The sequence below is a fragment of the Dipodomys ordii genome, unplaced genomic scaffold, assembly GCF_000151885.1.
Source record: "Dipodomys ordii isolate 6190 unplaced genomic scaffold, Dord_2.0 Scaffold25, whole genome shotgun sequence".
NCBI lineage: Eukaryota > Metazoa > Chordata > Mammalia > Rodentia > Heteromyidae > Dipodomys > Dipodomys ordii.
Genome location: NW_012267241.1, coordinates 21,075,997 through 21,098,417, shown reverse-complemented (window position 1 = coordinate 21,098,417; position 22,421 = coordinate 21,075,997). Strand labels below are relative to the sequence as shown.

The 22,421-nt window shown below is 38.4% G+C and overlaps 1 pseudogene; it reads left to right on the top strand.

The window, feature by feature from the left end:
• The first annotated feature begins 20,517 nt into the window (after positions 1-20,517).
• LOC105984633 lies at positions 20,518-22,182 on the top strand (annotated as a pseudogene).
• Positions 22,183-22,421: the final 239 nt, after the last annotated feature.

Below are 22,421 nucleotides of genomic sequence, written 5' to 3'. Positions count from 1 at the left end.
AAAGGATAAAGGAAGGGAAGGAGGAATCAAAGGAGGAGGAGGAGGAAGTAGAGGAGGAGGGGAGGAGGTAGAAGAAAGGAGAAGGAGGAAAAGGAGCATCAAGGGGAGGAGGAAGAAGAGAAGGAGGTGGAGGAAGTCATGTACGTAGAATTAGCCAGCTTAGATGATCCTAGTTTTGTTGGCACCATCAAGCCCATCATAATCAGAAACCAATCCATCAAGCCTGATAAGGGTTTTGATCTTGATTACATCAGAGCTTTGCTTAGGCTGGTAGATCTGGTGATCCGTTGTCTTGACACTCACAATGAACATAGTAAGTATGTTGTTGGGTCTTGCTATGTAGCTCAGATTGGTCTCAAGATCTCAATTTTCCTGCTTTCGCCTTCTAAATTCTAGATTACAAGAGTGAAGCACTACACCCTGCCCTCTTCTGTCTTCTTCATGGAAGGCTCAGTATTCAGGGGAACTTGAGAATGACAAAGTGGCCAAGCATTTTCCTGCTGGGATACTCTTCTAAGGATATTTAGACTACTGCCCTCAGAACTACAGTGTGTAGGCTGCTTAAAGTAGATGATGTGAAAAGCGTGTGTGTGTGTGTGTGTGTGTGTGTGTGTATGTGTGTGTTTGTTTGTTTTATAGCACTATCTTCAAAGTCTTAGCTTTGGTTATAGCTTTGGGAGGTTCAGGAACTTACTTTATTTTCAGCATTATCTTGGTGGAAATAGCTCTTCTGAGTACTTTCAATCTTGGTCTCCTTTCTCTTTTAAGATTGTAATTTTTTGTGGCATTGAGATTTGAACTAAGGGTCTCTTGCTTGACAGGCACTCTATCATTCGAGCGATGCTTCCAGACCTTTGTGCTTTCCATCATTTTACAAATAAGGTTTTGCTTTTGGCCTGGGCTAACCTGGACCAGGATCCTTGTATTTGTGCCTCCCACATAACTTAGTTTCTCAAACTTTTTGCCTGGGCTGACATCAAATTGTGATACTCTTGATCTCAACCTCCCAAGTGGCTAGGAATGCAGTTACTGTAAATGGACAAAATTGTGATTTCTTTCAAGTTTATGGACTGTGACAGTAATGAGAATTACCTTCCAGATTTCTAGCTGCAGGGAATATAATTTACTCAAAGCTGCTACCTCTGAGGTTTATCATTATGTTTATGCTGGGTTCACACTTCTCACAGGCTGCTCTCATTTGAACAATGAGCATGGCAAAGGTTCCAAATGCCTGCCTTTGACTAAAGGACTCCCTAGTGGCCTTAAAGTACTTCCTTTGGTCTTCAGGATAGTCTGGGAAACTTCTATTTAACCTTCCCTTTCTTGTGTCATTGCAGGTCAAACTTGAAGTATAATCTGATTGCTGTGACTGCCTTCCCACGTGTGTTGACAACTTCTACATTTGCCTGAGTAAAAGCCTTTCATGTTTAATCCATTTTGAGTGTCTGCTTTGAGGAAACATCTGGATCATACGGTAAAATAGAAGGCTTGCGAAAACAGGTGACGGTAAAGATGTAGGATTTTGTCCATTTACAGCAGAAAAAGCAGTATGCTAATTTGTTGGTAGATGGAGCAAGAAGAATCTCTGGAAAATAGAGTAGCTTCGATGCCAAGTAGTTTTCACTGGTGGTAAAATAAGAACATGGATCAATTGACAACAATGTTATGAAAGACAATAAACATTTGAAGGATATGGAGACACTCCACGGACAAAGACAGTGGATTGGGTTGGTTATTGCTAAATTGTGTTAGTGTTCTTCAAAAGGATATGGAAGGAGGAGGCCTATTAATGAAACCTTAAAGACTGAAGGAATGGGCCCCAGACCCTCAGTGATAGTTTAGTAAGAGAGCCTGCAGCAGAAGGAAAAAACACATCTGAATAGTAGATGAAGAAGGGCCCAACTCCCAAGACATTTGAAAACTTACCAAGTCATGTCTGTTATACAAAGGTTGGAGTGCTGGTAGGGAAGACCTATATACTGAATGACAGGGAAGATGATGAGTACCACCATGGATTAAATGCGGCAGTGGTGATGGTTTACTTTATGATCTACTTCTGAGTTTCCCCTTTGGAAGAAGCCCCAGAGGAGCATAAAAGAGTTGCTCCCAACACCTGTGGGGAAAAAATGAGTTTATTGAGTAAAAGTTGTAGACTGGAGCAACCATGAGGAATGTATCTTTCAGATCTTCAACTTCAAGGAAGTAATTGTTCAAGCTACAGGGTTCTGAAATCTATCAGTGTATGTATTTGTTTTGGGATCACCTGACCTGAGTAAATATGGCAGGGACCTAAGCAAATCTGTGCCTGGGAGACATTTGATTCTCCTAATGGCTGATTTGGGCCCAAGAACTCTAATATTTGCTCTAAACTTTTCTTAGACTTTGGATAATCAATCCATCTTCACTGTTCCCTCACTTGGGATCAGACTTTCAGACACTCTTCTGGCTCACTCAGCCTTTTCCATCTCCTTTCCACCTTTTCGCAGTGTCACTAATAAAATCTTTGCACCTTTAATCCCATTTTCACAGAAGACCCAGATAAACAAATTGACTTTACCCCCCTGCTATCTGTAATTACTGCTAAGGCCATTCAATGAATATTTTAATCCAGAAATTGTACTTCATAGTGATTGAATATGTTTGACTTCTATAGTTCTACTACTCTGTTGCTATTCTCCATCTATCATTCTGTCATTACCAAATACTTTTCTCTAGTGAAAAAGGAAAGTCCAATTTATTATCTATACTTGCAGGCTTTTTTTAAGCAAATTATTTCTTTCTAAACCACATATCTGGGTTATACAAAGGGTAAAGGGATCTCTTTGTGTGACTGATGACAATTCAAAGGATCACTCTAGGATTTCACTGCCTGGTTTTCCCATAGCGGCTCTTCCCAGAGGAAACTTCTGTAGCCTCTTGACATAACTATGGGTATATTGCACACCCACAATGAGAAGGATGCCATTTGAGACAGTATGTCTGGCTATACAAACAAATGTCACTTCCTTTTTTTTTTGTCTGTCATGGGGCTTGAACTCTGGGCTTGGGCTCTGTCTTTGTGCTTTTCAGCTCAAGGCAAGGACTCTACTGCTTGAGCCACAGTGACACTTCTAGTTTTCTAGTGGTTTATTGGAGATAGAGTCTCATGGACTTTCCTGCCCCAGGTGGCTCTGAACCGTGATCCTCAGATCTCAGCCTCCTGAGTAGCTAGGATTACAGGCGTGAGCCACCGGCACCCATCCTGTCACTTCCTTTCAAGAAGCCAGCCTTTCATTAGTCTTCTTTGCTCTTCTGCTCTTCAAAAATAGTTCACAAATTTAGACTTGGGGACTCATAGGAAGGAAGAGCAGGCTCCTTTGTTAATCCTTCACCTGTGCAAACAAGCATACAGGTGGAGGAGAAGTGAGTTTGTCCATATGCTCTATGTAGTTAACATTGACTTCAGGATATTGCACCTAAACAAATCCAGGTCAGATCAACAAACTCATCTCTGTTCTTCTGGCTTATCCTAGATAGATTGGAATTCTCATTTACATGAAAATCTGCTCAGCATTTTGGGAGAAGGAATGGAGGTAGCTCTGAGATCTATTGTTGGGAGAAACACAAGAAGCAAAGCATTTATGAAGCCAGTATCCAAAGCAGGCAAAGACAGAGACCTGAAGGAAGTCACTGCCAGCAGCTTTGAAGGCTGACTGTCACTATGGGGAAGATAAGTCAAACTTAAGAGTTCACAGGAACTCTTAGTCCATTCTTACTTCTAAACCAAAATACACAACTGCCCACAGACTGGGTAGTTTTGTGTATAAAAGAAATAGTTTTTACAATCCTGGAGGCTAGAACAGTTCCAAGGTTAGACAAGCAAGCTTTTAATCTAAAATATAACTGCAAAGGGGAATGTATGTCAAGTCTTTGACTTTGAGAACCTCAGAGTTTAAACCTTTTTCTTTCATTATAAGGAAATATTTCTAAACATAACAGTCACAAACTCCAGTTACCTTTTAGGAATTCATGTTCTTATGTTTTAGATAGTGTGTCATTTTCACTGGGATAATCAATTGTCGAGTGAAGTTATATAACATGTTAGCTCATGTTTAGGGAGAAATAGGTGAAGAATATACTATTTATTTAATATGACTTCCTATCCCTTGCTGAAGGATTTAACTGAAGGCACTAGAAATGCTTTTTTATGTCTGTGTTATTATTTTGTAGTACTGGATTTTATTTTTATTTTTTGGGGTTCGGTCATGGGGCCTGAACTCTGGGCCTGGGTGCTGTCCCTCAGCTCTTCAGCTCAAGGCTAGCGCTCTACCACTTGAGCTACAACACCACTTCTGGCTTATTTTATTTTATTTTTTTGCTTATGTGGTGCTAAGGAATCGAACCCAGGGCCTCAGGCATGCAAGGCAAGCGCTCTACCACTGAGCCATCTTCCCAGCCCTGTAGTACTGGATTTTAAACTCAGGGCCTTACACTTGCGTGGCATTCTACCACTTGTGCCATTCTCCTAGCCCCCATACTCTGACTTGGTACAACAAGCTGCATACCCTTCAACTGGAAAAATCCAAGATTCAATGCTCCAAAAATTCAGAACTTTTAAAGTGACTGTACAATATCACAAGCAGAAAATGCTACATCTGACCTCATGTGACTGGTTTTAATCAAAATGCAGATGCACTAAACATATTGTATAAAATTACTTTTGGATATATGATTAAGGTACATATTTTGTATATAATGTACATATTAAGGTACATTATTTTGTGATTACACTTGGGTCTTGTCACTACAGTGTGTCATTTTATATATATATATATATATATATACACATACACAAATATTTCAATTTTTTAAAAATCTAAAATCTTAAATCCTTCTAGACCCAAGAATTCCAGCAAAAGAATATTGTATATTTCCTTCCTGGATCATCTGTTCTTATTGTATCACCAGTCACCTCCATGCTGATGAGGGTTAATTCGTGTGTCCTGCTTAATCTTCTCAAAGTCTCAAGAACTTGTTACTCACTTTCCTGTTGGCATTCACACATCATAGTTTTCATATACATCTCAAGATTAAAACTTACTAAAATGGAATCCATCATCATTGTTTCTACTGACTTTACTTTCTTCTCCTGTAATTCAAAATGTTAGTTCATAAAAATATGACCTACATGAACTCTCAAAGAAGGAAGGTTATATCCATTCATCAAGTCTATTGATTTTGTCTCCCACTTGTTTTTAAATTTATCTCTTTTCTTCTCAGTACTATCATAATCTATACAATGACAACCTAATTTTTAGTCTCCAACACTTCTCCATAGCCTGTCCACTCTCCACATGCTGCCTAAGTTCTGTCTGAATTGCAAAGCTATTTCTTGATTGAGTTCCCATTTTGTAGAAAGTACAAACTCTCCTTGAACTTGGCTTTGTCTTCTGTCTCTCCTCCAGACAATCACTGTTCCTTGATTTATTCACAATAAAATTTGATCAGATATTATGCAATTCATTGGCTTTCTACTTTGAGTCATATATCTGTCTCCTCTAACTGCAAGCAGTGCTCTTAGCATGCTTGTCAACAGTGACTAATTTTTCCCCTTTATCAATTCTGGAGGTGTCTATTTTAGACTGCCACTCCTGATTTCTAGTACCAAGCCAAATCTGAGTTCTTAGAAGTTGTTTTTCTTTTTTTCTTTTTCTTTTTTTTTTTTTTTTGGTTGTGAGGCTTGAACTCTGAGCCTGGGCGCTGTCCCTCAGCTCTTCAGCCAAGGCAAGTGCTCTACCACTTGAGCCACAGTACCACTTTTGGTTTTCTGGTAGTTTATTGGAGATAAGAGTCTCACAGACTTTCCTGCCCAGGCTGGCTTTGAACCACAATCCTCAGATCTCAGCCTTCTGAGTAGCTAGGATTACAGGCGTGAGCCACTGGCGCCTGGCATCAACCTATTTTTGATGGCTACGATGACTGTTATTTTCATTTGTCATCCTCTCATTTGTTTTTGATCCTATCTTCAACAGCTGGTAAATAGAGTAAGTTGATCAAATTTGTACTTACAGATACTCCTACTGAACACTAGGTGTCATGCTTATCTTCTATTTGAGTAAACGAGCTGCCACTAAACCTGCCTCTAAACTTAGTTTTGTTAAAAATTGTCTTTCTTTTCTGGCTAAATCTTGAAGTTGCAAAAAAAAAAAAAAAGTATTCCTGTCCTGAAGTTTTTTCTTCTTCTTCTCTTTATTAGTGTATATTGGTGTACAAAAGGGTTTCTTGTAACATGGACATATTGATCAAATTCATCCTTTATTCTTTCCTACCCTTTCTCCCTTCCCTTTTTTTTAATTTCCTTGGTTTCATTATTCTATTTTTATATATTCATTTAAAGTACTTCATTTATAACTCTCATCATGTGTTCCCTCATTGAAAGCCCCCCTTTACATTCATGTGCTTTATTATTATTATCATTATTATTATTACATTATTATTATTACTTATTGTCAATCTTGGGTCTTGAACTCAGGACCTGGGAGCTTCTTTGGTCTATTACTTTGAGCCACAGTGCCACTTCTGGTTTTCTGGTGAATAACTGAAGATAAGAGTCTCCCAGACTCCTCTGCCCGGGCTGGCTTTGTTCCTCAGATCTCAGACTCCTGAGTAGCTAGGATTACAGGTATGAGCCACTAGTGCCTCACCACTCATGTCCTTTTGATATTCGAGAAAGCATGTGATATGTGTCTTTCTGCATCTAACTATTTCACCTAACATGATGATCCAGCTCCATCTATTTTCTATAAATGACCTAATTTTGTATTTTGGGCTGAATAATACATCATTTTGTGTGTGTGTGTGTGTAATATTTTTTTAATCCATTGATGGACACTTGGGATGATTCCTTTAGACTATTGTGAGGCTATAGTGTTGCTACAAGTATGTCTTTTGCTTTTAGTTTTCTCTATATATATTACTTCATGTTTTGCATTATTAACTATCTATATTTTCTTATCTTTTCTTTCTTTTCTTTTTTTTCTTTTCTCTTTCAGTCATGGGGCCTGAACTATGGGCCTGGGCGCTGTCCCTCAGCTCTTCAGCTCAAGGCTAGCGCTCTACCACTTGAGCCACAGCACCACTTCTGGCTATTTCTGCTTATGTGGTGCTGAGGAATCGAACCCAGGGCCTCATGCATGCCAGGCAAGCACTCTACCACTGAGCCACCTTCTCAGCCCATTTTCTTATTTTTTTAAAAAATCTTTAAGTAGTTGTACAAAGGAGTTGCCATTCAACAAAATAGTACGTAGGTACATTGAATCTTAATCAGTGTCACCCCTTTCATTCTTCCGAACCTCACCTTGTCCCTCAATTTTCTTAATTTTATAGAACATGCATTGAATTTTATGACTGCATTTCCCCCTTTCCCTCCCCCTTTTCTTTGTCCTACCCTCTCCCTTTTGAGAGCCTGTTTCCTGCTGTTTATTTTGTGGGACTGTAAGTTAGCCTAAGGAATTACACAATTTGAGTTTTTCCCCAGTTACTATATTTCAGTTAACACATTTGTGTAACACTTGGATACCCCAAAGTGTATATTTTAGATTTATAAATTAATTCTAGCTTCCACATACTAGAGAAAACACACAGCCTCTGTCTATATAGGCTTAACTTCCTTAACATAATTTTTTTCCAAGTCCTTGCATTTTTATTTTTGCAAATGTTATGTCCCTTGTATGTTGCTTTACTCTCCTTCAGATATATGCCCAGGAGTGGTATTACAGAGTCATAAAATAGGTCTATATTTTTAGTTCTTTTTTTTTTTTTTTTGGGTCCGGTTGTGGGGCCTGAACTCTGGGCCTGGGCGCTGTCCCTCAGTGCTTCAGCTCAAGGCTAGCACTCTACCACTTGAGCCACAGTGCCACTTCTGGCTTTTTTCTTATGTGGTGCTGAGGAATTGAACCCAGGACCTCAGGCATGCAAGGCAAGTGCTCTACCACTGAGCCACCTTCCCAGCCCTAGGTCTATATTTTTAAATGAAATTTTATACTGAGTTTCATAATGGCTGTATTTTTTTACATCCTACCATCAATGTATAAGGATCTTCTCCATCCCACTACACAGCATCCTCAACAGCATTTGTTCTTTGTTTCCTTGATGATGACCATTCTGACTGGGGAAAGTAGAATCTCAATGTCATTATGATTAGCATTTCCTTTATGGCTGGATGTTGAATATTTTTTCATGTTTGTATTGGCCATTTGCACTGTGTGTGTGTGTGTGTGTGTGTGTGTGTGTGTGTGTGCGCACGCACATGCACAGTACTCCTGGGGTTTGAACTCAGGGCCTGGATGCTATCGCTGAGCTTTTTCTGCTCAAAGCTAGTATCTGAGCCACAGCTCCACTTCCAACTTTTTGATGATTAACTGGAAATAAGAGTCTCATGAATTTTCCTGCCCAGACTGGCTTTGAACTGTGATCCTTTGATTTCAGCCTCCTGAGTATCTAGGATCACAGGCATAAGCCACTTGAGCTTCATTTATATTCTTGGGAAAACTGTTCAATCAATTTGTCCATTATTAATTGGATTATTTGTTCTTTTGGTGTTTCTCTTTTTTAATTTTTTACTTCTTAAAGCTGTTGTGGAATCTTGTAACAATACATGTCTGGATCTAGAAACATTTTAAAGTGAGAAAGAAGATAATGAATAAAAGGAAAACTAATTAGAAACAGTTTGTGTGGTATTTAAGTTTTTAAGTATTTAGAATTCTTATATTCTGATTACTAATTCTGATGAAGAGTGGGCTATTTTTCCCCCATTCTGCCTCATAAAACATGCTATTGCCAGCCTGGACCATGCTTCTATTTATATCTCCCACATAGCTGAAATGACAGGTGCATGTCTAGTTTGGGGGCTGGATGTTTGTCTCAAGTTATAGAGCACTTTCCATCCTCCCTAGCAAGAATAAGGCCCTGAGTTAAAATTCCAGTACAACAGAAAAAAAGTAAAAAGATAGACAAGTTATTGACTTTAATGTTGGTTTTGTATCATGCTTATTTGTCAAAAGCGTTTATCAAAGCTAAAAGATTAAAAAAAATACTGGTGTTTGAACTTAGGGCATTGACTCAATAGGCAGGTGCTTTTCCACAGGAGTCATGTCTCCAGCCCTTTTGATATTTTTGTGTGTGGGTTCAATACTAGGACTTGAATCCATGGTCTTGCTTAGCTTTCGTGCTCAAGTGTTCTACTACCTGAACCACACCTCCACTTCTAGCTTTTAGGTGGTTGATTGGAGAGAAGAGTCTCGCGGACTTTCTGCCCAGGGTAGATTTGAACAGTGGTCCTCATATTTTAGCCTCCTAAGTAGCTAGAATTACAGGTGTGAGGAATTGGCATTTGGCAACCTTTTGTTATTTTTCAAACAGGGTCTTGCTTTTTGCTTACACCAGCCTAAACTCTGATACTCTTATTTGTACTTCTGATACATCTGTAATGAGAATCATGTGCCACATGCTCAGCTTTTTATTGCTTGAGATAGGGATCTCACAGCTTTTTGTCCAGGCTGGCTCAAACCACAACATTCATGATCTCAGTCTTACATATAGCTTAGATTCCAGCTAGATAGCCAGTAGGAGTTGTTTTATTTTATTTGTAATACCTAGACCTTGCATTTCTTAGTCAGGTCTTCTCTACTTGAACCATCCCCAGTTTGTTTGTTTTTTTAAGGTCTTTTAAACATAGAATCATGTTCTTTGCAAAAGGGAATACTTTGACTGTTGACCTCTTCTTCTTTTGCTTATGTTTCTGTTTCTTTTGCTTTATGGCTCTGGCCAAGAACTGAAGTTTTTTTTTGTTTTGTTTTTTTGTTTTTTTTGGGTCCAGTCGTGGGGCCTGTACTCTGGGCCTGGGTGCTGTCCCTCAGCTCTTCTGCTCAAGGCTAGCGCTCTACCACTTGAGCCACAGGGCCACTTCTGGCTTTTTTCTTTTTTCTTATGTGGTGCTGAGGAATCAAACCCAGGGCCTCAGGCATGCAAGGCAAGCGCTCTACCACTGAGCCACCTTCCCAGCCCAAGAACTGAAGTTTTTAAAAAGATACTTTCTTGTATCTACCTAGATTCAACAAAGGTTTGCTTTGGTCCAATGCCAAGGCAAACTCTAATTCATTGTAGAAGTTACCTTAGCTAATGTTTGTTGACTGTCAATATAACTTTATTGATTTTTAAAATCTTATAATAAAGTATGTTTTTGAAAAATCATAGAACTTGAGAAAAGATTTAAAATTTATCTTTTAGAAATTTGCTTCAATGTTCACATAGATCAGCACTAATCTCTTATAGTAAATATAATGATAAAGAATAAATATAATGATCTGTATTTATTTCTATAACTATCAAAATATTAATTTAAGAGGCCTGAAGAATATACATATGCCAAAAACAATTGTATGCCAAGAACAAAAACTTAAGACATATTTCAAAAGCAAAGTCTTAATGATGCTTTGATATTTTTATTTCTTATTTTTTAATTATTTTTGTGCTGGTACTAGACTTGAACTCAGGGCCTTGGTACTATTGCTTAGCTTTTGTGAGCAAAGTTGGCATTCTCCCCTTGAGCCACAGCTCCACTTCCAACCTCTGATGGTTAATTGGAAATAAGAGTCTCTTGGACTTTCTGCCTGGGCTGTCTTTGAACTGCAATCATATCTGCAGCTGAGTAGCTAAGATTACAGGTGTGTGCTACCAATGCCCAGCTGATACCTTTCAAAAGTACTTTTTGTATTTCTTATACATCGGAAGATTCATCGTATTATTTTCTTACACAGATCTAACAGTCTCTCTTTACCAGCTTTGTAAATTATTCCATTCCCATCTAATTACTTTAGCTTAAAACTGTGGTTATCCTTGTGTTTCCCTGTTTGTTGATCATCTATAGCCAAATCACTAACAAAATCTGTAGGTTTTGCCTCCAAAACATATCCCTAGTCTCTCATCTGGCCATTCCCATGTCTCCTGCTACCCTTGCCCCAGTCTAGCTACTGCTTGTCACCTACTACAAAATGCTTCTTACTGCCTCATTGCCCAAGCTCTCCATGCTGTCTAATCTGCCCTATGAACCCTCAACAATGTGCGTGGGGGGAAAGAGACCAACTCCGTTCTCAATCTATTTTATAGAGAACTCTTAAAGAGCAATCTCAGTTAGAAAGTCATCTGCAATTTGAACAAATCCAGGGAAGTCCATGAACCAAAAAGAACTGTGAAACACTTTAGGTGATTAATCCCAGGAACACCAATCACAAAACCATCTCAGTCTCAGTACTTCAAGAAAAGAGAATTACTGTCTGTCTATTATAGCAGAGGTTACTGACAGTGTTATTTTCTTTGTTAGATTCTAAATGTTCTGAGCTGCCAAAAATGGGGCTATTTGTATTAGTGAAAGAACACTGAGTCTTACAAGTATTTCTCTTGTGGCAATAATGCTATTTGTTAGACAGTGAATGCAGCTTCTGCAAATAATCAAAAAATTCATCTTATTTTAATCAGCCTAACCTCTTTGTAATTCTTCTTGTTAGAGACACTTTTCTGTAAGTCACTGCTTCCAAGGTGATTAATAGTGACTAAGCTAGAAACTGAGCAACATTTTATTCCTCTCCTTAAAAGGGGGTAATTTCTCCTATAAAACCTATTGGATATAGTATAAGGCTGACCAATATGTTATATTTTCCTGGAATTTTATTTTTACTTCCAGTTAGCAAATCAATAAATATCTTGTAGCTTCATTGTCAGATCTAACAGAGAAACTGAGAACTACATTTTAAAGGACTGGAATGAAGTGTTCCTAGCATCTTTGATGTTCTAAGTCTCTCTGAATTTTCTGATTCCACTTGTTTCCCACCATGTTCTTTGATTTGATACGTTCCTCTGTTCTCTGTGTAGTACAAAGAAGGAACACAAGGTATGTATAACTATCTGAAAATACACTTAGGTACCACTTTGAGTGCATAGAAGTTTCACTTCTAAATTAAAATTTATTTATTTTCTAATATTTAAATTAAAATATTAGAAAAGTTTTTATTCTTATTCCAAAATTATTTTTTCCCAAGGTTGAATAGAGGAGGTAGGAAATGACCATGTAGATTGATAGTTTTATAAAAAGTAGGAATCATAGCTGAAATATTTCTTCCTTAATACACTGTTAATAATATTGGATACCATTTATTAAATGTATTCTATGTACCAGTAGCTGGCTTTGAACTGCAGTCATCAGATCTCAGCCTCCTAATTAACTAAGATTACATTTAACTTACTTAGTCTTATTTCTATTTAACTTATTTAGTCTTCACACAATCCCTATCAAGCAGATATTCTCTTGTTTTACAGCTGAGGAAATTGAACTCAGTAATGTTAAGTAACTACCCAGAACCATACAGCTAATATGTGACAGTGCAGAAACTCAAACCCAGGTCTTTATGAATCAAAAGTGTGTTAATTTGATTGTTGTTTGTTTTGGGGACAGAATCTCATTTTTGAACCCATACTAACCTCAAACTTGTTGATCTTCCTGTCTCAGCCTCCTGAACCCTGAGTTTACGGGCATGTACTACCGTTCTCAGCTCTTCATTTGTGATTCTAACCACTATATTATATATGCTTCTTTTTTATGCCACATTGTCTGACAGATACAAGAATAATAAACCTGAAATATTTGGGAGATTTATGAGTTTTTCATATTTTCTGTCATTTTAAATACACTAGTCCAATGTGCAATCAAACATGGAAGATTTGTCTGAGCCAAGTGGACAATTTTAGAAAATACTTGCTAGATTGGTGTGTGTGTGAGAGAGAGAGCGAGAGAGAGAGAGAAAGAGAGACAGAGAGAGAGAGAGTATCTTGGGGCTTGAACTCAGAGAGCCTAAGTGCTGTCCCTGAACTTTTTTGCTCAAGTCTAGCACTTTACGACTTGAGCCACAACTCCACTTCCAACCTTTTGATGGTTATTTGGAGATAAAAAAAAAATCTCATGTCCTGGAAAAAAATTATATTAAGTGAAGCAAGCCAGGCCTAAAAAAAATATAGGTTGCATGGTTTCCCTTATTTGTAATGACTAGAATAGGTCCAGGATATTCTTAGCAGGGGATCACAATAGCCCAGTCTTTAAGTGCGTAGGACCATATCTAATGAAGTATCAAAATGAACTCCAAGAATTGGAAACAAGAGGTTCTTTTTATGTCCTGTATGCAGTTATTTCTATTTTTTCTTTCTGTTTTTGTTTTCTGAACCCTTTGTCATGTATATAAGCTTATCTGATTCATGGAAGGGAAAGGGAATCACAGAAACAACAGAACAAAGGATGACCTAATGCACCAGTGTGTTACTCACTAGACACTATGTTGGAAATGTACTTAACAACTTGAGGGAAGGGGAGTGAGGAGTGGTAAGCAGGAGAAAATGAGAGAGGGGGTAACAGTGTTTAAAAATAAATGTACTCATTACCCTACTATTGTAACTGTAACACCCCTGTTCATCCCCTTTACAAGTAAAACAAAAAAGTCTCATGGACTTTCCTGCCAAGACATGCTTTGAATCATAATCTTCAGATCTCCTCTTCCTGAGTAGCTAGGATTACAGGCATCAGCCATGACTGCCTAACTTAGATTGTCCTTTAAATTGTATCCCTAGACTTAGAAAACACTTCTCAAAATTAATCTGAGAAATTAGGTATCCTTTTTAGTAATAAAAGTCCTTATTAGTATCTATATTTTATATACAAAATATTTATATAATTATTCTTTGCCCATCATAGTTGATAAGTCAAGCCACAGGCTTTTTTGGGGGGAAGGGGGCAGTCCGGTCGTGCAGCCTGAATTCTGGGCCTGGGCGCTGTCCCTCAGCTCTTCAGCTCAAGGCTAGCACTCTACCACTTGAGCCACAACCACTTCTGGCTTTTTTCTTTTTGCCTATGTGGTGCTGAGGAATCCAACCCAGGGCCTCATGCATGCAAGGCAAGCGCTCTACCACTGAACCACCTTCCCAGCCCCAAGCCACAGTCTTGAAGAGCGTTCAGTACTTGTGAAAGGATTCAAAGTCCTGCAATGCTTCAGGATCCTAAGCTACCTCAATTCTATTAGCCATTTGCTTGACTACTATGTAACCAATGAAAGTTTACGATGATAGAAGGAGCAATGCTTCAAGATGCCAAACACAAACTAAATTCTAAAGGGCAGATAGACATACATGAAGAAAGTGGATCATCTCTGAAGGAAAGTGCTGCATAGTTTGATGATCAGGTCAGTTTATGACTATAGCTAATATGTATGTGTGTGTGTGTGTGTGTTGAACATTAGATAAGGAAGATCAATAAAGACTGAAGGAGCTGTTTAAACTATTATTATTTTATATATGATATTATTTATATTATGTTTATATTATATATTGTATTTATTATTTAAACTATTATCAGTGTTGTAAATAAGTCTGACTTATTTTTAATTCCTATTTTATCCCAGGGAAGATGTTAAAATTAAATTCAGGTTTGATCACCAAATATATATTCTCTCCCTCTTTGTTTTGGTTCTGAAATAGCTATGATATTTATTAATAACAGGGACAAAAAAACCACTTCAAAACTAGTCCCATAAAAATGAAAAGAAATTATTTTATTCTGATTATAAGAATTTTTAAATTATGTCTCCCAATGGCAAAAAAGCAACAAAGAACTTCAAATAAGTATTTCACAGTTCTCTATAGAGCAAATGAAAACAAATTTACAACCATCTAAATAAGAAGTAAAAAAAAAATCCATGAATTTTTTAGGAAGGTAGAGAATTTTAGAAGGGACATCATTGAGGCTTAAAAATGGTAGCTGGGACATGAATAGCTCTCATCTGTTTAGCTATTAAATTTTATTTTTTAAATTTTAAGTAATTGCACAAAGGAGTAATGTATAGCTTTTAAATGAGGTTCAGGTTTCCCATCCTCCTTGACCAAGCACAGCAGTGCTATTAGGGGAAGTAACACCTATTTAAAGGAAGTTAACAAAGTAAAATTTTGTTTTGCTTCACACCACGGGCCTACCATCGTAGCATGAGGTTGGTCAGATAACACCTTTCTTAATTATAGTGGCAGATGCTGGTCTGTAGAGAGTCTCAAGAGAATTTCAGGCTGTGGGCTTAAAATTCTGCTTTCTCTTTGATATGGAAGGCTTTGGAGTCCTCAATCTTTCCCAACACTCCGATGTCATCATTTCTCTTAAACAATTTAGACTCCACCAAACACCATCAAAGTTTTAAATTTTCTTTCCTTTAATCAATCTTCCACTTTATATTTCTTTTTTAGTCTTTTAGCTTTCCCCATAATTTTAGCCAAAATTTAATTGTTTTGTTGCTACATAAAACATAAGAGAATGTCATTTCTCCTGTGTATTACTTTAAAATGTTCATATAATTGGACCCTGTAGCTGCAGTGTCTATATCCTTGGATCCAATGAACTATAAATCAAAAATGCCCTAATAAACTAAAACTACACGTGTACTGCATATAGACTTTTTCCTTGTTAGTCATCTCTAAAAAATATGGCATAACAACTATGTACATAGTATTTACATTTATTATTATTATTATCGCTAATACTAGTGCTTGAACTCAGGGCCTGGGCACTGTCCCTTAGCTTTTTCACTCAAGACTGGTGCTCTGCCATTTGAGCCACAGCTACACTACTAGCTTTTTGGTAGTTGGAGATGTGAGTCCCATGGATTTTCCTGCCCCAGCTAGTTCCAAACCGTGCTCCTCAGATCTCACCCTCCTGAGTATTATGTATTATAAGTAATATAGAAACAATTTAAGATATTATGGGAATATATATATATAAAGAACTGGAACATCTGCAGGTGCTGATACCCAAGATCGTCCCTGGAGTCAATTCATTGATTCAAATTTGTTTTACTGCTAATGTTTTCTTTGAAAACAGTAATTTCTTCAAATGGCAGCCAGCAGGGGCTCTGAACATGTAAAGCAGATAGACCATAGTAAAAGTTAAAAAAAAAAGAAAAAAGAGAACAACAGCAAAAGTTACCTGAAGAGGCTTTTGAGTCATAGAAACCGAGTACGTACTCAATTGATTTGAATTTAAAATGAATCATAGTTTGAACCTGATCCCAGCTCATTGTGCACTCACATTCAACTAATCTGGAATCAACAGCAACATAAAATTTAAGGTTAAGGATGAACTGATTCTATCTAGGGACCTTGTACTGCTAGGCATTCAGGCATAATGGTCACAAAGGGAAATAGAGATTGTCGTCAGGATCTCTCTTTTTCTCAAAATTATAGATTACTTACAAAACTTTGATACAGATTTTATTGAATACTTCATGATTTCATACTTCATGTATGTGTCCTAGTGTCATTTTTGTGTTTATTTCACAAATGCATAATATGATGCACATGATACAGATGCGGAGAGGACATTATGGTCTCTGGTTTTACACAAGCATTCAAAGCTGACTCTCACCTGCTACAACCTTTCTAAACCATTCAGCGGGGCTGGGAAGTTGGCTCAGTGGTAGAGCACTTGCCTCACATGCATGAGGCCCTGGGTTCGATTCCTCAGCACCACATAAGCAGAAAAAAAGCTGGAAGTGGTGCTGTAGCTCAAGTGGTAGGGTGCTAGCCTTGAGCTGAAGAGCTGAGGAACAGTGCCCAGGCCCCTTGAGCTAAAGAGCTGAGGGACAGCGCCCAGGCCCAGAGTTCAGCTCCTACGACTGACAAAAAAAAAGATACTGGGAACATAGGCAGAGGTATGAGTGATATCCCTAGAATATGGCTTGTGTCTTTGGTAGCTTCTACTCTTCCTCCCTTCCTACCTTCCTTCCTTCTTTCCTTAAAAAAAAATAGAATTCAACATGAAAGCTAGGCGTTGGTGGCTCACGCCTGTAATCCTAGCTACTCAGGAGGCTGAGATCTGAGGATCATGGTTCAAAGCCAGCCCAGACAGGAAAGTCCGTGAGACTCTTATCTCCAATATACTACTAGAAAACCAGAAGTGGCGCTGTGGCTCAAGTGGTAGAATGCTCGCCTTGAACTGAAGAGCTGAGGGAGCGCCCAGGCCCAGAGTTCAAGCCCCATGACCAACCAAAAAAATAAAAAAACAAAAAAGAATTCAGTGTGAGGGTAGAGATGTATATTGGTGGTAGAGCTCTGATCTAAGATATGCAGGTATGCAAGATCTTGGGTTCAATCCTCAGCACCAAGAAGGAAGGAACAGAGGGAGGGAGGGAGGGAAGGGGGAAGGAATTTAAATTCATCTTGATTTAACATGTTGAGTACATTCAGTTATTTTTAGTTTTGTTTCCAGAAACTAAGGTATTTGTTTGCTTCATCCTTTCCTTCAAAGAACCCTTAAAAAGAATCAGTAACAACAGCAATAATATAATGGCAGAAATTCATCATACTTTATCATACTTCTTGTTCTAAATAACCTTACATGCATTTTCTCATTTAATCTTTAAACAACTTACTTGTGTTACCCAAGAGAGCTGAGGCTGGGAGTGTGGAGTAAAGTTTTGCCCAGTAAGTGGTGAGCAATTTATTTTGTATCTCTCTGATTTCAAAGTTCTATTTTTTTCTCCTTTTCTTATTCCTCCACTTCCCTTTCTAGTTTAACTTAATTAAAAACAAATACATATGCTTTTGTCCATCATGTAGATCACTAACAAAACTGTTCAATCTGGTATTTAAAATAATATATACTCCTAGCCTTATCGCCTGTCAAATTGACACAAATTTGTGAATTGGCTTTGATAACACCTGGGGTTGTTTATCTATTCAACAAATGTGTTGTAGGCATGTAGTGTGGCCTTTTGGTCACTACTCAACAAATCATACTGTTTCTGTCTTCTAGTGAAATGTAATTTGATGTGTTTTTTTTTCCTCCTATATTTTTCTCTTGAGATAAGTGAAGAACCAATTCAAATTGGCCTTTGGTTCTAGGCTCTTTCTAATCAGGCCAATTTGTTTATTTTGTTTTGTTTCAGTGTTGGGACTGAATTTAGAGCCTTTTAAATACTAGGCAAGTGCTCTACCACTAGGCTACATCTCCAGTCCTATAAAAGGCAGTTCGTAACACATGGACGTTTGACCTGTTAATGACTTTCTGGGTAACTGCATCCATTTTACCACTCACAGCTGCTAGCCTTTCCCCTCCATTGATGTCTCTGCCTTTTCTTAGGCGAAAGCCACCAAAGCTACTGTACAGTTTGTCTCTAATTTTCTGAGTTGAGGTAGGAACAGGGATTCCGACAACATCTGAGGAGATAAATAAATTTTTGTTTTCTTCTATCACGACAAGTGAACATTAAAGCGAAAGCATGTTACTTTTTTTTTTAAATCTATGGTCATTGTGACTTACTACCAAACTTATTCTATTTTTGAATGTTCCAGAACAGGAACATCTTTATTCTTCCAGTCATCACTGTTACTTTAATAGCACCAGAAACAAGAACAAAATGCATGATTTACTTCAGATGCTTAATACTATGTTAAGCTATACTTTCAAAATCTGCCTGAATCAAAGACTGAGGAGAATTAATTTGACTTTATTTTACTGTAGTTATGTTTGACATAATTCCTAATGTGTACATAAAGAGACTAAAAAGATAACTCCCTACTCTTTTAGATGCTGTTTCCCATATAGTTTTGAAAGTGCTTCAAAAATAAATATGCCATGATAACTCAAGAAAGTATATCTTATTTAGGTATTTTAAAGAGATTCTATAATGTTCTAAATGACATGAGAAATAGAACATGTATACTAAGCATCTACTATATTTGTCTACCCAGAGCAATTCCCTCTTGTTTGAGCAACAATGTTTTGATTTTCCTTTGAAAACTGTATTTTGATAATTCTTAGTCTGAAGCTCTGGGAGGCAGACCTCATTCCCTCAAAGTTCAAGACTTGATTGTATGATCCGGAAATAATTAATCAGGGCTGGGAAGGTGGCTCAGTGCTAGAGTGCTTGCCTTGCATGCCTGAGGCCCTGGGTTCGATTCCTCAGCACCACATAAGAAAAAGAAAAAAGCCGCAAGTGGCGCTGTGGCTCAAGTGGTAGAGTGCTAGCCTTGAGCTGAAGAGCTGAGAGACAGCGCTCAGGCCCAGAGTTCAGGCCACATGACTTGACCCCCCCAAAAAAAAATTAATCAGAGGTGCTGTGATTGGTTCAGAGTGAGCATGTAACTCTATCCAGGAACTATACCTAGAAACATTCTTTGTTTTTCTGTTTGTGTGTGTGTGTGTGTGTGTGTGTGTATGTGTGTTTGCACACAAGTTCCAGTAGTTTACTAAACTGGTTTGATTTAAATTCTGAATTCTATCTGGAAGCTTTGTTAATATTTGAGAAGAGTCAGCTTGATTCTGAGGAGAGAAGAGATGAAAAAAAGACTGATATATGATCAGATTGTTCAAATACTTAGGTTCAAATATGCTTCTAAATCCTACCTAATCCACTGATTGTTTATTTACATTAAGTAAAATAATCTTTCTCTTTGTCTTGGGTATTTTAATTTTAATAGGGTTTTATCACTTGGAACTAAAATTATCCCTCCAGAGAGTAAAGGTAGACCATAATAAGTATGTGATAAAGTTAACTCACTCTAACCTACTCTGCTTGGAGGTGGTCAATACACATTAAAAAAGATGAAGCAGATAAATAAATGCCAGATTACTTGATGCAGACTCTAATAGCTAAAGTGATTGAGCAAGTAAAGAGATTCATTTTCTCCAAAAAGAATGGAGAAAGCAGAACCCAGAGTCAGCCTTATAAGCAAGTATTTTTTTTTTTTTGAGTCCGGTCGTGGGACCTGAACTCTGGGCCTGGGTGCTGTCCTTCAGCTTAAGGCTAGCGCTCTACCACTTGAGCCACAGCGCCACTTCCGGCTTTTTTCTTTTTGTTATGTGGTGCTGAAGAATCGAACCCAGGGCCTCATGCATGCAAGGCAAGCGCTCTACCACTGAGCCACCTTCCCAGTCCCTAGGCAAGTAATTTTGAACAAGAATAAAGTAAAGGTAAAGGAAGGGAATGTCAGGCAGGAAAACCTAGATAGCAAAACAATGGTGTGTCAAGGTGCATGCTGTGGGCAGGGGATAATCAGGAGGTCGGGCAGGATGGAGTGGAGGTATAGTTTTAGAGGTTTGCTACAGGTTAAGTTGAGCAGGTGATTGGGACCAGATTTGGGGGGCCCTGACCATCAAACAGAAACTCTGTAGATAGTGTGTGTGTGTGTGTGTGTGTGTGTGTGTAGGCATTAGGAAACCCTGTATAAATGTGAGTGGGTGGTTCAACATTAAGCATGGAGCACTAATATGATAATGTTGTTCATAATAGACTGGGAGCGTGGCTCAGCAAAAATAGCTATGTAACCACTATAGCGGGGAAATACTATAGTCCTTGCCATGATAGGATTTATTTCTGAGTGCATTTTAAAATTGACTGAGGCTGGAGGTTGCCTCCACCGGCACCACCGCCCTTCGAGGGTGAGGGGTGGGGGGGCCTCCAGCTTCAGGCCGGCAGAAGGAGCGCTCTGTGGTTCCAGTGGAGAAAATGGAGGAGCAACCCCACGGCCATGGAGGCTGAAGAAGCAATGGAATGCCTTCAGGCGTTTCCTGAACATCATAAAATGATCCTAGAACGATTGAACAGCCAGAGCGGGACCGGTTTGCCGACATCATCCTTATTGTCAATAGACACCATTTTAAGGCTCACAAGGCTGTTTTGGCTGCTTGCAGTAAATTCTTCTACAAATTCTTTCAAGAATTTACTCAAGAACCTTTGGTAGAGCTAGAAGGTGTTAGAAAAATGGCCTTTGGTCATTTAATTGAATGCACATATACAGCAAAACTGATGCTACAAGAACAAGCCAATGATGCATGGAAAGCATTTCTACAAATGCTTGAAGCTATCAAAGCCCTTGAAGTCAGAATCAGAACCTGTTGATATTGAGGTGCAGATTGCACAATCAAAGTGGAAGCTGAAGACTTGGAGACACTAGAGGGAGTGGCATCTGCTAAGCAGTCCATAAAGTGCATACAGAGCACAGGTTCTTCCGATGTTAGCGGATCCTACCAGTAAGTCCTGTCAAGGTGATAAAAAAAAGCACAGATTAAAGAAGATGTCTGTGCATCTGACCCCATAAGCAAACAGGAACACATGAAATCAAGCTCCATAGAGAGTTTCAAGTGTGAAATACGCAATAAAAGAGCGTGTCTGGAAACAGCACCTAAATTATTGCCACTTTGAAGAAAGTGGAGTCAGTAAGAAGCAACGAACTGGGAAAAAAAATTCACATTTGTCAGTACTGTGACAAACAGTTTGACCACTTTGGACATTTTAAAGAGCGTCTTCGAAAACATAGGGTTGAAAAGCCTTTAGAATGTCCAAATTGTCAGGAAAGATTTGCTAGAAATAGCACCCTCAAATGTCACCTCACAGCATGCCAAACTGGAGTAGGGGCAAAGAAGGGAAGAAAGAATCCTTATGAGTGCCAGGTCTGTAACACTGTCTTTAACAGCTGAGACCAGTCCAAAGATCACTTGGTAATAGACACTGGAGATAAACCCAACCATTGTTACTTGTGCTTAATGTGAGGAAATGAATTAAGGCAGCATCTCAGTGATGCTCACAATATTTCAGAGCATCTAATAACTGAAGAAGTTCTTTCAGTAGAAACACATGTGCAAATGGAGCCAGTGATGTCAATGACTATTATAGAACAAGTCTGGAAGGGGGGATGTGTTACCATTGCTTCAGGTCCAGGTAGACTCAGCCCAAGTGACTGTGGAAGGAGTCCATCCAGATCTGCTTCAAGATGGCAGAGTGCATGATTTACATATAAGTGAACTTCCAGAGCAGGTCCAAGTGAGTTATCTAGAAGTGGGTCAAATTCATACTAAAGAAGGTACTGAGGTACATGTTGAGGAGCTCCATGTTGAACAGGTAAATAGATGCCAGTGGAAGTACATACTGAGCTTCTAGAGACAGACTTGGATCACTTGATTCCTGAAATCATGAGCCAAGAGCAGAGAGCGCCTACCCAAGCAGAAGCTGCTGAGGCTGCCAGGGAAGATCATGAAGGTGATGAGGTTTAGAGACCAAATCAACAGAAGAGTTCCAAAATGAAAAGGCAGAGGATGACAGAACAGCGGTGCCCATTTTACAATGAAATAATAAATTAGTGTATTTTAAAATATATATGTTCAGTTTTTGAACTGATGATGGGCAGTGTGACTGTCCTTAAGCTAACAGATAAGTTGGATCAAAGTTAAACTATTTCATTTTGTGCTAAATTGTTTCTATGGAAACACTTTTATATCCCTCCCTCAAGCTAATGACAGAATGGAGATTTTTCTCATACAAGAAGGGGAGCTTGGAGAAGTATATTTCTGGAAAGTTAAATGGATT